The sequence below is a fragment of the Phalaenopsis equestris genome, unplaced genomic scaffold (genome assembly GCF_001263595.1).
Source record: "Phalaenopsis equestris unplaced genomic scaffold, ASM126359v1 Scaffold001187, whole genome shotgun sequence".
Taxonomy (NCBI): Eukaryota; Viridiplantae; Streptophyta; class Magnoliopsida; order Asparagales; family Orchidaceae; genus Phalaenopsis; species Phalaenopsis equestris.
Window position 1 is genome coordinate 273,068 of NW_018165626.1, and position 14,143 is coordinate 287,210.

The following is a 14,143-nucleotide window of genomic DNA, read 5'->3' on the forward strand; positions in this document are numbered from 1 at the left end:
CTCCGGGGGTGGTGGGAAAGCAGATTCAACGGTAGGCGGCTAGTAATAGCAGGGGCTAGTAATAGCAAGGGTTGGTGACAAGGTTTACAATTTGCAATGCATTTGAAAATTTATGGCGACAAGGGATGTGCAGTGGCCAGTGGCAAGAGGTGGCGTTAGCTGCTGGTGGGGGTGACAAGGATTGAAATTTGTAATGTATTTGAAAATTACTCAAACATTACAAATTTCAAATACACCATTTTGAACTTTAGGGTGATTTCAAATTTATAAAAAAAATTTATACTACATTCCGTTTTCATCCAACCAAACATCATAATTTTAAAAATCTCGCATTTCTTTTACTTCACAAATTCACCCACCAAAAAACCCCTAAATAATAATTTACTTTCCTACTTGAAGATGCTCATAAACTTAGGGACAAAATAGATCTGAAACAAAATATCCAAACTATATTGAACATCTATCATTAAAATACATGCTCATAAGATCAAATGCTTCATATGTATTGTAAGCAATTAATTTTTTTTAATCATCCATTTAATCCATAGAGAAATTTTTCTGAAAAATAATTATCAACTAATTGCTGCTAGTAATATGTAATTATATAACTCAGTGGATTAATTACAATTCTAAAGTATGACAAGTTAATAACTCAAGAGAAAAGATAATCATATGCATTTTAGTTATCAATTTTAAGTTTTATAGTAATTATAGAACATGGCGCTTTCAATAATAATATTATCATAAATATTGCTTAATTATTAGATTTAAGAGTAGAAAATGGATCATGATATTCAGCTTAGCTTATCCTTTAGTATATAGTTAATGCAACCATTTCTTGAGTACCGTCTAACAGAAAGTGAACTCATTATTGGTTCATATATCCCCCGTCAGCACAACGAAACAAAGCTCATAAATCTATTATCATCTGTAGTGAAAAGACGCCTCACTAACCACTATTCTATACATTCTCTATTGGCACAATGGGGCATAGCTCATACACTACGGCTGTGTACAGTGGAAAGAAATGTTGAAGTCATCAACATGCATGCATATTAGCATCCTTATCTGTATTATAAGATGGTGGCATCTTCTTTTAACATGCACATGGAAACATTCTTATATATGAATTCTTGCCTTTTTTCTACATGCTATCTCTATATATAAGAAACATTATATTATATGCTTTTCTTAGTCAATCAAAACATATCATAGAGATTTAAACGTCATTCATGATAACATGAAAGGAGCATTTTTCTTTCAGAGAAATAAATTGTTAACTATGTGATACAATTTTGTAACATTCTTGTCTTTATAGAAGAACATGAATTATAAACATGCATTAAAAGCATTTTGTTTAAAAAATAAGTATCTCCACTCTAATTTAGAAATGAGATTACCGACCTTAAGCTTAGTCAATTTATCCATCAATTAATTTTTAGACATCATCTCCTTTAGCTTAATACTTATTTCATATTCGTAATTGGTTGTAAGGCATTGATATTGACCATACTTGAATTTTTCTTTAATCATATGATCTCTTTAATCCCTAATTCAATTTGCTTCAACATGCATAATTTATCATTATTATTAAGGACTTGTACTTGCTCCACAATTTCTCATTTGTATACACATTTAACTTATTTACTTGTTCTTTTTAATTTAGAATAAGATTACAGTCCTAATGCTACGAAATGAACTATACAACATAATATATAAAATTATAATGCAACATCCCTTAAGGTTACTTAAATAAATACATCATGAACAGTTATATTTAACGTATGTTGTTATTTTAGTTTCATCATACTTATTAATAGGAATTTGGTTTGTGTATTTGACATGAGGGTTTTCATCCTTCCTCTTCCCTCCTTTCCTTTCACCCTTCTTTCCTTTTTCTTTCCTTCTTTTCTTACTTTTCTTTCTAGGTCTTTCCTAATTTAAAACCTTTCCTAAAACTGAAATGTGATTTTTATTCTTCATCCTAGTTTAAAATCTTTCCTAAAAACTGAAATCTGTTTTTTATTCTAATTCTTAATTTAAATCTTTTCCTAAAATACGAATATGATTTTTATTCTTCTTTTCTATTTTAAAAGTCTTTCCTAAAATCTAAAATTTGATTTTTATTCTCTTTCTTATTTTAAATATTTCCTAAGATAGGTCATGTCTTTATAAATAAGAGAGGATGCGCTTATAGTTAGGGATTTTTTTTATGAAATCTGAATTCAGTTTGCCCGAGTATTTTCCCTCTTGAGGATTGTATCTGACGTCAAGGTAATGCTCCGACTATCCCTTTTCCGAGGTGGTGATTGTCTCCGCTGGTTCGGGTGGTGCTCCGGCTATAACTCAACCCTGCCGAGATATTTATCTCTCTGTTCATCCTCCCGTTGTTATCCTACTTCTTCCATAGTAGCACCATCTCTCTGGCCTTCACTGCAGCCACCAATCCAGCCTCTGATTACGTTCCTGCACCTCTCCAGCTGCGGTTTGATGCTATTACCATCACCACCCTTGCTGCCACTGCCCAGAACAACAAATTTTTGTTGCTTTCTGCAGTTCCAACCGCCCTCATAGCCTTATCCTCCCTCGTCCTTGTTGCCCTCACTGTTCGCTGTCGTAGCACACAACGCCTTCACTTTGTTGTTTTCCTGTAGTTCAGCAACTTCAAACAACAACTGGTTGCTGTTTTAACTGTCGCCTCAAGCTATCTTTCTATTTCAGCGGCTGCTCATACCTCCTGCCACCTCACTACAGTCGCAGCTCGCTTTCCTCAGCCACCAACCTCCATCCAGCACCCTCCATCCTCGTCGTTCCCTGTAGATGCCTTTTATTATTTATGTTGTCATGTTAGTTTGTCGTCTATTTCCTGTTTTCTCATATCGTGTTTGTAATATGTTTGGAATTCAAAAATAATATTTGTGTTTTCATTGTGATTTTGGTTAACTTCGATATTAGTATTTCCTTAAAAAATTCATCAAATTCAACATATAATGTAATTTAATTATCTCTAATCCCTAAATTTTTAAAAGAACCCATAAAATCAATTATGGAAAAACTTATAATTGAACACCAAATAAAATAAATTCATCTTCGACATGAATTAAAAAGACTTTAGCTTGTCGGGGAGGAGAGATTATATGAAAAGAAGAGAATTTTAGATCAATTCTCAAATCCAAGAAATCTCGTAAACAAATCTTAAATATTATTTCCATGTATAAATAGATGGCTAGGTGCGACTATAGGTAAAAAAAGAAAAATCATTGTTTTTTCATTTTTTTTTCAAAACTTTTTCTTAAAAACATTGACATGGATTTCTTCCAAATTTTGTTAAAAATATGAAACCTAATCAAATAATTTAAGTTTACATTTAATTTTGAATGAAGAAGAAGAGGAAAAACTTTAGGCAACCCTTTCCACTTCGAAAAATCTAGGGTTTGCTTGGGGCAATTGCCCCAGAATGCTGTCGCAGCACAGTTGTTTCTGAACAAATAATCATTCTGCTTATGTGTGGTAATATTGTTTGCGATAGAACTGTTATAACAATTTATTTGATATTTTAGCAAAAATCTAGTTCAAAACAATGCAAAAAATAAGATATATTCATCACTTAACAGAGAGTATTATCATTACTAATATAAAGAAAAAAAATATAACATTTAATAATATGATAATATTATTTTTAAAATGGAGACGACATATGTCACGTGTCAAGCCATCCCAATATACGGGCAAGTTGATTACTTCATATAGTTCAGGAAGAGAAAGTAATGAAAATAAAGTCTTTCATTAATAATTTGTTACCTCTAATTTCTCAGCCTACCATTCGTCTGAAGCATCAATAGTTTGTTTGATTGGATCACAACCCAAGCCCGTGGATCCACATTTTAATTCTCAACCCAATTTCTCAGCCTACCATTCGTCTAAAGCATCAGTAGTTGGTTTGATTGGATCCCAACCCAAGCCCGTGGATCCACATTTTAATTCCTTTCATAATTTTCAGTTCTTTTTCAACTGATCCCATTTGTTCTTAAGTTGCAACATATCGTACTCATTTCTCATCATTTCTTTGAATTTCTTCATAATATTCTGTCACTCTTCTTTGTTAAAAGAGGTGTGAGCCTATTTCCCAGTTCAACCTCCTTAATGCAAAGGTCGTAAAATATGAATTTGACTTCGTTATCTCACATAGCTGATGAATCAACTTTTTTAATCTTAACAATTACGTTACTAGCACAGATAAACACAAAACATTAATATTTGACAGCAATCACAACCCACACATGAGTCAATCTCCACAACACAACATTAAATCAAACATTATTATTTGACACAACTCACACCTACACAACACAACCACAATCTCCACACACAACCACAAGCACCACAACCACCTCCAACCACAATCAATTGTCATAACTATTTTATAAATACCTTTTTCTCATTTCTTGGAGCCTATCACATTAAAACTTTGCCCCATTTACAAACATATCACACTGCCCAACCCACCCCTTCTCAAGTTTAAGTTGTAAGGAAACAAATCAACCATTACTTCAGCCACCACATATCTTTATTAATTTCAACCACCCAACCCACAACACGACCACCACAACCCACAGACACCATACAATATCACATTAAAACTTTGCCCCATTTACAAACATATCACACTGCCCAACCCCTTCTCAAGTTTAAGTTGTAAGAAAACAAATCAACCATTACTTCAGCCACCACATATTTTTATTAATTTCAAACACCCAACCCACAACACAACCACTACAACCCACAGACACCACACAACAACCATCCAACCATACCTCCACACATATCCAACAATCACCACACCACAAGATAAATCACCACAACCACAAAATCCGTAACACAGCCACCACAGCCCACAGAACAGCCACCACAACCCACAGCACAATCACAACAACCCATAGAACAACCACCTAGACCACAGCTACCACAACCACTCAACCATACATCCACACACAACCCACAACCATCACACCACAAGACACAACACCATAACTACCCAACACAAAACCACCACACCAAAACCATCCAACCACACCTCCACACACATCCCACAACCACTACACCACAAACACTCAACCCACACCATAGCCACCAAAACCCACAAAATAGCCATCACAGCTCACAGCACAACAACCACAAGCTACAGAATAACCACCCAACCCATAGCCACCACACCACAACCACCCAACCACACATTCACACACAACTCACAACCACCACACCATAAGACACAACACCACAACCACCCAACTCACAGCCATCACAACACAACCATCCAACCACACCTCCACACACATCCCACAAACACCACACCACAAGACAACACCACAACCACCCAACTCACAACATAGGCACCAAAACCAACAACACAACCACCACAACTTACAACACAGCCACCACAGCTCACAACACAGCCACCACAACCCGCAGAACAACCACTGAACTCAAAGTCACCACACCACAAACACCAAACCACACATCCACACACAACCCATAACCACCACACCACAAAAGCATCACACCACAACCACCCAACCCACAACCATCAGGCCCACCAAACCACAACCATCCAACCACAATTCCACACACATCCAACAATCACCACACCACAAGACACAACACCACAACCACCCAACCCACAACAAAGTCACCACAGCCCACAATAAAGCCATCACAACCCACAGCCACCCAACCACATGCAACCAACAACCATCACACCACAAGATACAACACCACAACCACCCAACCTATAACCACCATACCACAACCATCCAACCACACCTTCACGCACATTCCACAACCACCACATCACAAGACACAACACCACGGCCATCACAACCCACAACACAACCACAATTCACAGCACAACCACCATAGCCCATAGCACAGCCACTATACAACCCACAACAAAAGTAGTCCTCACCACAGCACAACCATAACACCAGTGTTTCTCGCCACAACATAACCAAAACCACCACAACACCAGCCAATTTATAGTAAAATCCACCACTCCATCAACAATAAAGAAAATCCAACATCAATGCAAAATCACGTGAATTGCAAAAACCAAAATTGCAGAAATTGCAAAAACCAAAATCGCAGAAATTGCAAAATCTAATAACAGTGAACAACCAAACGAAAATCAACGACCGAATAGAGCTCACAAAACTATTGCAAAATCATAATGCCAGAGAATAATGGTAGAGAATACCGTGGCCTGAGGAAGAGCAAAGGAGCCAAGCACAAATGAAAGAGCATACGGTATAGGGAGAGCAAAGAAGCCAAACAAACACGAAGCGCAACCTAAGGATTGAACAGGAGGCGAGCAGGGATCTTACCTCTAGGGTGACGAGAGAGAAGCTCGGTCGCAGGAGAGGGCAAGGAGAAGCTCGGTCGTGGGAGAGGGGTGGGAGATTGTGGGAGAGGGGAGTGAGGGGGTATGGCAGTAAAATTCGGGTGATGAATTAATATGAAACCCGGGCCGTAGGGTTAAATCCGCGAAATGCGGCCCGCGTTTCGTCTGAATTTTTAGTAAACGCACCCGCGCTGCATTTTCTAAGAAAAAAAGAAAAACCTACGTTTTGGTGCCGCGCTATGCGAAAAACGCGATGCCAAACACACCCCTAGTTAAACTTTGTAGCTCCAACAAGACCAAGGCTTGGGCTCTCTCATGTTAGTGCTACAATTACTCGACTATTTTCTCATTTCCTTTACTTGCTCGGTGTCATACCCTCTCTCTCTCCTTTGCCTTTGCTCGCTCTCCCTCTCCCTTTTTCTCTAATGGTGACTTGCTTGCTCCTTTATCTTTGGTTTGCCACCTCCTCACCTTTCTTAAAGGATTATACTGAGTAATTGCATCTATTGAAGTAAATTGAGTGTATAAGTTGGTTTATTTATTATTGTTTTATTTCATTATGATTTAGTTATAATATGTATTTAATTATATATATTTTTTATTCTGATAATTTTTCTTACAAATAAGTTACCTCTCATTTTTTTTTGTTATTTACATAAAAATATTAATTTATTCACTTTGAGCCAATTGTTCATTTTTAAATTAGTGTAAAAATTAAATATTTTTGAGGTGTATAATAATTATAGGAAGGTTAGAAATTTTTTGAAAAGGATGATAAGTGAAGAGATGAGAGCTTTGAGTGATTTTGGGTAATTTAAATGTACTAAAGTAAATATGATGGGTTCTTCATTAACTATGATCACAAAAAAAAAACAAAAAAAAAACAAAAACAAAACATTTTTAAGAAATTATTAAGACCACAATGAATAAACCTTAGACTAAGTAATTTGAATAGTATGTCAATTTCATACTCTACTGATATTATAAATTTCTTTCGCATAATGTTTTAGTTGCTTTTTTTGTAACTTAGTTTGACTCACCTTTTTCTATATAATTGATTCTCTAATGTAAATAAATTTATTAGGAGACTTATTAGGAATTAGTTTCTCTAGCTTCCCTTTCACTCTTCAATCTTGATCAATTACTCGAAGTCGTCGTAATTTTTTGTAGATAATTTTGAATCTAAAATCTTTATAGCCTGGTGAGTGTGGAAAATGTTGAATACTAAGAACCATAATATGGTTCTTCCCAAATATTGTGATAGGTCCTTGGTCAGTGAACCACTTAATGATGATACTACTTTTGAATAGCTACATTACATGGAGATTCTTCTAATTAGGAAGATATAAATAATATTTGAGCGCTTTTCATACCCTGCACTTCGTCTTTATTTCTCTTGCAAGAATCAAACAAGTCTTTCAGGTATTGATGCCATCTACTCTAGCTTCATCTGAAGATGAGGAAACTTTTCTTCTTGAAGAGAGTATAGGGGAGACACCTTTCTCTCATCATCCAACAAAGCATTGAGCTCAAACTACAAGCACTTTCTTTGTTTAGACTATGAAGGCTTAGTTACCGGCGAATATGCTAGTGTTACACTCATCTCCCAAATTTGGCATTCTAGCCAAAACTCATCCACACATCAGCAGGCAAGTTGCCAGGAATATCAAAACTTGCAATTCATAGTGACTTGGTCAAATCTTAATGGACAAGTAAAATTAAAAATTTAAATTTTGAATAAAAAATATCATAATTGGTGATTAAGGTGGAAGGGCGAGTAAGCTTTGATCTTCTTTTGATGAGTATAACTTATAGTCGAGTGCATAGGACTTTAAACCACATAAATAGCAGCTACTCCTTGACAGAGAGAATTGGAGTGTTTAACCCCTCCTTTGAGATCTTGGTCAATGTACTTTTCATTAGCCATTCAATTGATTTCACCAAGTAGTGTTTATTATTCTACTTTTTAATTTAGTTTTTGTCGTCTTAATTAATTTTGGATGAGAGCAGAACAAAACCCTTTTTATAGCTTGTCACTGTGAACAAGTTTCTGAGGATATTCAGATTTCATTTCATCTTTTGATCGTAGAAGATGATTATACTGCATAAAACACTGCCAAATGTGTTGGGTGTCGCCTAAGATGGTATCAAACCATAGAAGTTCAGGATCTTAATTATATTATGTAAGAGCGAAGCCATAACTCAAACTTGAATTGGTTCTTGAAGGAGCATAGATCGATGTCGGATGGGGATTAGGGAACTCATTCTCCCAGCGTGAAGTCATTACCAAGTCACAAATTTGCCTTGTCTAAATGTTTGTTTAGTAATTTAGGTTGCATGGGAGCAATAATACAAATCCATGATCTTTGTTTTTCCTTTTATTCATTTGCATGGATTGGTCTACCATGAAGACGAGGCAAAATTCAATTTTCAAAGTGAGTTTACTTTTTGAAATATGAAGAAGACGATGGAATTTTAGGCTATAAAAGTGTCACGTTGACCCCCCACCTTAAACAAATTTTTCCTTGTGTTAAGTAAGATTGTTTTTTAAGCTTTTCTAGATTTAGTGATTGGTTTTATGTAGGATTTAAATCAACTATTGTGGATTTTCTTCATCAGTGAAATCAAATTTAATGATCAATTCGCCACTCCACATTCTTTCTGTCCTACCTAGGCCTTTTGTCCTCTCAAACCAAGGTTGACCAGCCCTTTCACCCTCTCCCTTCTTTCTTCCTTCAAACTGTGTGCTCAAAGATTAAAGGGAATTGAAGTCCAGTGTCGTGCAACGAAACAAAAAGACAAGAAGAGGACGGGGAAGGAACTAAAATAGCAAGAAGAGAAGGAAAATGGAAAAAGAGGAGCAAGGAGCTATTCATGAAGAAAGAGGTAAGGTTCTTGTTGAGAAAAGACTTCTAATCTTTTGCTACTTTCATCAATTATATCTTCTAGGTTACTTCTCTTTTTTATCTTATTAATCATGATATTGCTCATCAAATTTGTCCAGCCTTGCTAATGAAACTAATTTGGCTTAATTGCATGGATATTTTATCTACGTAAAATCTTTCACACCTCAATTATCCTTCCGAGGAATCCTAGTAAATAACGCTATTATTATATTTGGATAACCAATGCCAATCTTCCATTCCTGAATTGACATGAGATTCCCAAATATCATCCTCAGTTTTTTATCACATTTGCATAATTATTTTTCAAAATGGATGAAGTTAGAGAAAAGATCAATATTTCTCTTTTTGAGCTGTATCTGAATTTTTTATTCAGGTTAAAATGATATAATTTTTCATCAATTCTTCTTCAAGCATTTATTGGATTATATTTTATTTTAATGTTTACATTTACTTGTACTTTTTGACCCTATCACTATTCTCTTCCATCAGACTCTGTCCAACTTGGTTTTCTTCCTAGAGATATTGCAAAGTGGGCAGCTCCCCTTGGTGATCATGGGTTTTTTAGATTGAATATTTTTTATTTTTGTATGTTTTTTGAAAATAGTTCTAGCAAAATTCCATTTCACGTGATTTTCACATGATGCGCATTTCAGATCATATGAAAATGACAGAAAAGTTATGCAATGTAGGGGCCGAAGTTTTCCGAAATATCAGGATTACTACAACCTGAGCACTTCCCTGCTTTTTGCTCATTTATAGCATCCATCCAACGGTGCCTTGGTCTTTGGCGTCTAAAAGAGGTATCACAATAGTACCCTAAAGGGAATCAATTAAATAGTTCATTTTTCCAGCCTTGAACACTCCTGAATCTTTCATTTCTTCTTTAAAATTTTATTTTAAGCGTGTTTTTATCAGTTTTTATTGTGATAAACTATTTTATGTTCCCTATAAAATTTTCAAGATAATTTTCTAAAACTATTCCGTCATGTAAATCTTGAAGTGTTTAAATAAGAGATATTCACATTCAAGCGAATATGACTGCCAAAGTTTCAAATGATGCTAGCGTTCATAGTTGAGAGTCTCTTCAGAAAGGAAAGAAGATGCCATACCAGAACCACATTCTCCATGTCACTAGTATTTCTATAAACATTTGGGCAGCTTATGCCATATGATGTCGGTATTTATTTATTTATTTTGTTTTAAATTGTGCTTCTATCTCCATTATAGTGCATCTTTTTTGCAAGGCCTTTGGTGTGATATGACCTTTTAAGAAAATTTTGGATACATGCATTTACAAATTTGCCTCGTCTAAGGGGGTTCTGCATCTTAAATATCTGGTTAATGGAACTATTATTTGTGTGTGGGATCCATTTTTATTTTTTATTTATTGTTACGTTTCTCCTGTTTACTTTGCGTCATTTAGTTCCTACTAAGTGGCTATCATCATTAGTTAAATAAGGAATAAGTAGAAGTTGAAAAAGCTCATATTTTGTTCTTCTTTATTTTTTTTCACTGGTTGAATAACCTTTGTACTTAGATCTTTTTACATCTATCTAGACTTAATAATTTAATATTATTTGTTTGTTAAACCTTGAAATTAGGTTTTGTCTCAACACAGATGGCCACAGTTTTCAGAAACAGATTTTATGTATGGTATGAATTACTAATCATTAAACAAGAATTGTTTTGATGCTAAACGCATCCATTAGCTAATTGATTTTTCTTGCTGCTATTTTCATGTACAAAGCTTCTTCTTCTGTTGGAACGTCAATGAATCCACAATTTCTAGCAGCATTTTCAGCCGCTGCTGGGAAAAAGTCATTTCAGTTATCCGAGTCTGAAGAATCTGACCCAGAGGTAACTAAAAACTTTTTTGAGGTCATGATTATTGTCTTTATAATTTGTTAAGTATTTAGTATGCTCATTTTTCTGCAATTTGTTTGAATCTCTTTTATTTCAGTGGGGATGCTGGAGCACTGAACATGAATTAAGGAGTCCTTCAATAAGGATTTTATATCCAACAATTGAAAGAGTGAAAAGTAGTGCTCATGGTATTCAGCTTTCAAAATTCTTGCTTTCCTTCTCAGAGGTAGTAGCCTTGAAAAGCTGCATTTTGCATTAAAGATAATAAAAAATAAAATACCTATCATCTATGTGCTGCTAGCAATTAAACATCACCTATCCTACTAGAAGTTATAAGAGACTATAAGTATTAATTCTGCTGACACTCTAAAACAAATTGACTGTACCGTAAACCCAGTTCATAATTGACAAGTCTCATGGTATTCAGCTTTCCTTCTCAGAGGTAGTAGCCTTGAAAAGCTGCATTTTGCATTAAAGATAATAAAAAATAAAATACCTATCATCTATGTGCTGCTAGCAATTAAACATCACCTATCCTACTAGAAGTTATAAGAGACTATAAGTATTAATTCTGCTGACACTCTAAAACAAATTGACTGTACCGTAAACCCAGTTCATAATTGACAAGTCTCATGGTATTCAGCTTTCCTTCTCAGAGGTAGTAGCCTTGAAAAGCTGCATTTTGCATTAAAGATAATAAAAAATAAAATACCTATCATCTATGTGCTGCTAGCAATTAAACATCATCTATCCTACTAGAAGTTATAGGAGACTATAAGTATTAATTCTGCTGACACTCTAAAACAACTTGACTGTACCGTAAACCCAGTTCATAATTGACAAGTTGCTTGTTCTATCTTTTTTCTGCTGTAGTAAACCTCGATGTCTGTTAATGTGGGAGCTGTTTTGTTTAAATTTTACTCATAATTTTATATATAGTTCAATTTTTATGTTTAAATTTTCTATTTTTATGTGTTCTTTTGTTTGGGTGATAAACTTGTAATAATGGGTGTTTTAGTGCTTATAAATAGGGGCTGTTTTGTTTGTAGGGTGAATTTTGGGTTTTAAAATTGTTATATTCTTTCTTTTGGGAAGGTTGGGCAACCCGTTCATTTTCCTTACAGTTGCATCCTAGAGCTGGCAACCTAGGTGGTGTCTAGCCGTGTGTATTAATGTGCTTGATTTACATCAATAGTATTCCTTTTGCTGTTCTTTGCCATCAAAATTCTCTCGGCGATTCTTGATTGTTTATTTGCTGAAATTCTACTATAATACCATTTTACCAGTATCATTTTGGTATGAAAGCTTTGGCTTCTTGATCCCAATTCTTGCCAAGATCCTCTAAGCCTTCCCATTGGGCTGTTGAACCTGTCTTCTCGGTGCTTCTGGGAATCAACAAGTCTTCTATCTTTTTGTTTCTTCCACATTGATTTCCAATTTCCGAAAGAGATATTTTACCGTCTTGTTCATCATGGTTGGGGTTTTTTCTACAATTCTTCCTCTCCTTCCTATTCTCTACAACCTTCCTTCAAAAACAACATTCTTTTCTTTCTGGTTTCCCTGTAATTTCTTTTGTTTTTGGTCCAACAATTTGAGATTTTTGTTCACAAAGTCTAGATTTCCTGGGGTTCCGACTATTCCAATACATATGTCCACAATGTTTTTGTTCTTGGTGTTTTGCTTGTTTTGAATTGTGGTTTTCCAACGAAACAATATGCTGCATTCCGCCATGAAAAAATGTTGCAAGACCCAATCAAGAACTCGTTATGGAAGGTTTTCCATTAGAGATCTGATGTATTCAAAAAAGAATGGTTGTTCTTTAACAACGAAAAGTGGAAGAAAATGAGGTGGATCACGAATATAAAATTCTTGAGGAAGATGATGTATACCCATTTAATGAAGAATTCTCAAGTTTCTATTGGATTGAAGGTCTAGCGTCAGAATCATCATAGATATCTATATATGATCAATCTCTGTATGATGAGGAGAAATACGTTGGAATTCCTAGAGTGAAAAGCTCATTCGACAATGTTTGGTTGCACAATCTGGTGGAGTTCATTGCAAATACCATTCAAATTAGAAGGATTCCTTTTATCAATAGTGAAGTATATGATTCTTTAACGTCCAGATGGCTCAAAATATCGTCGAATAAACAGTTTGATAAAGATGGCAAGATGGCCTCTAAGCATATTCACTCAAATGTGACTAGTGTTTTTATTCAAGCAGCTATAGTTTCAAGTGCAACTACAAAAAATGCAGCAAAATCCGAATTGTTGATGCAAATAATTTAGCTCTTGGTTCGTATGCAATTTAGCTCTTGGTTGGTATGCAAATGTTCAAGTCGGTTCTAGTTGGGTTTGGAATGATCAGGACAGAGGACTTAGTATACACATTCAATCACTTCTTGAAGAGTTTGGAGACTTGTAATTTTTTTGAAAATAGTGTTCTAAATTTTTGTGAGCCACCAGGAACCACTGAGTCTCAAGTCATTGTATTTCCATCTATTGATTGTGGTGACATCAATGATACTCCTTGTATAGTTGGAATTGATAGCCTTGACCAGAGAATATTAGCTGTGGGCCTTACATCTTGTGATAATTTTAACAACCATCTTCAACATTTATGGAGGATACTATTGTTTGTCTAGGAGCTGAAGCCCAAGGGTTGATGTTGCACCAAGGTCAGATGATATGAAGTTAAATGCAGCAGTGTTGAATCTCAAATGGCGGAGAAAGTTGCACATTTCTAGAATATTGTTGATCCGGTGAATGTAGTAGCTAGGAAAAATGATTAGATTGCCGAAATTGACCAATTTGGGGATGAGAATGACTTCATTTTCAATGTCTCCAAATTGGAATTCGAGACCCAAGTTGAATCTTTTCCAATCACGGATAATGAAGCGGGAGCACTAGTACTTGTTGACCACTTTATGCTATAGTTCAATTTTTTTTTTGTTTTAGTTCTCTGTTTTTGTGTTTTT

The 14,143-nt window shown here is 35.1% G+C and overlaps 1 pseudogene; it reads left to right on the forward strand.

Annotated features, from left to right (window-relative positions):
- LOC110033460 overlaps window positions 1–11,440 on the forward strand; it is a 25,197-nt pseudogene extending 13,757 nt beyond the window's left edge.
- Window positions 11,441–14,143: the final 2,703 nt, after the last annotated feature.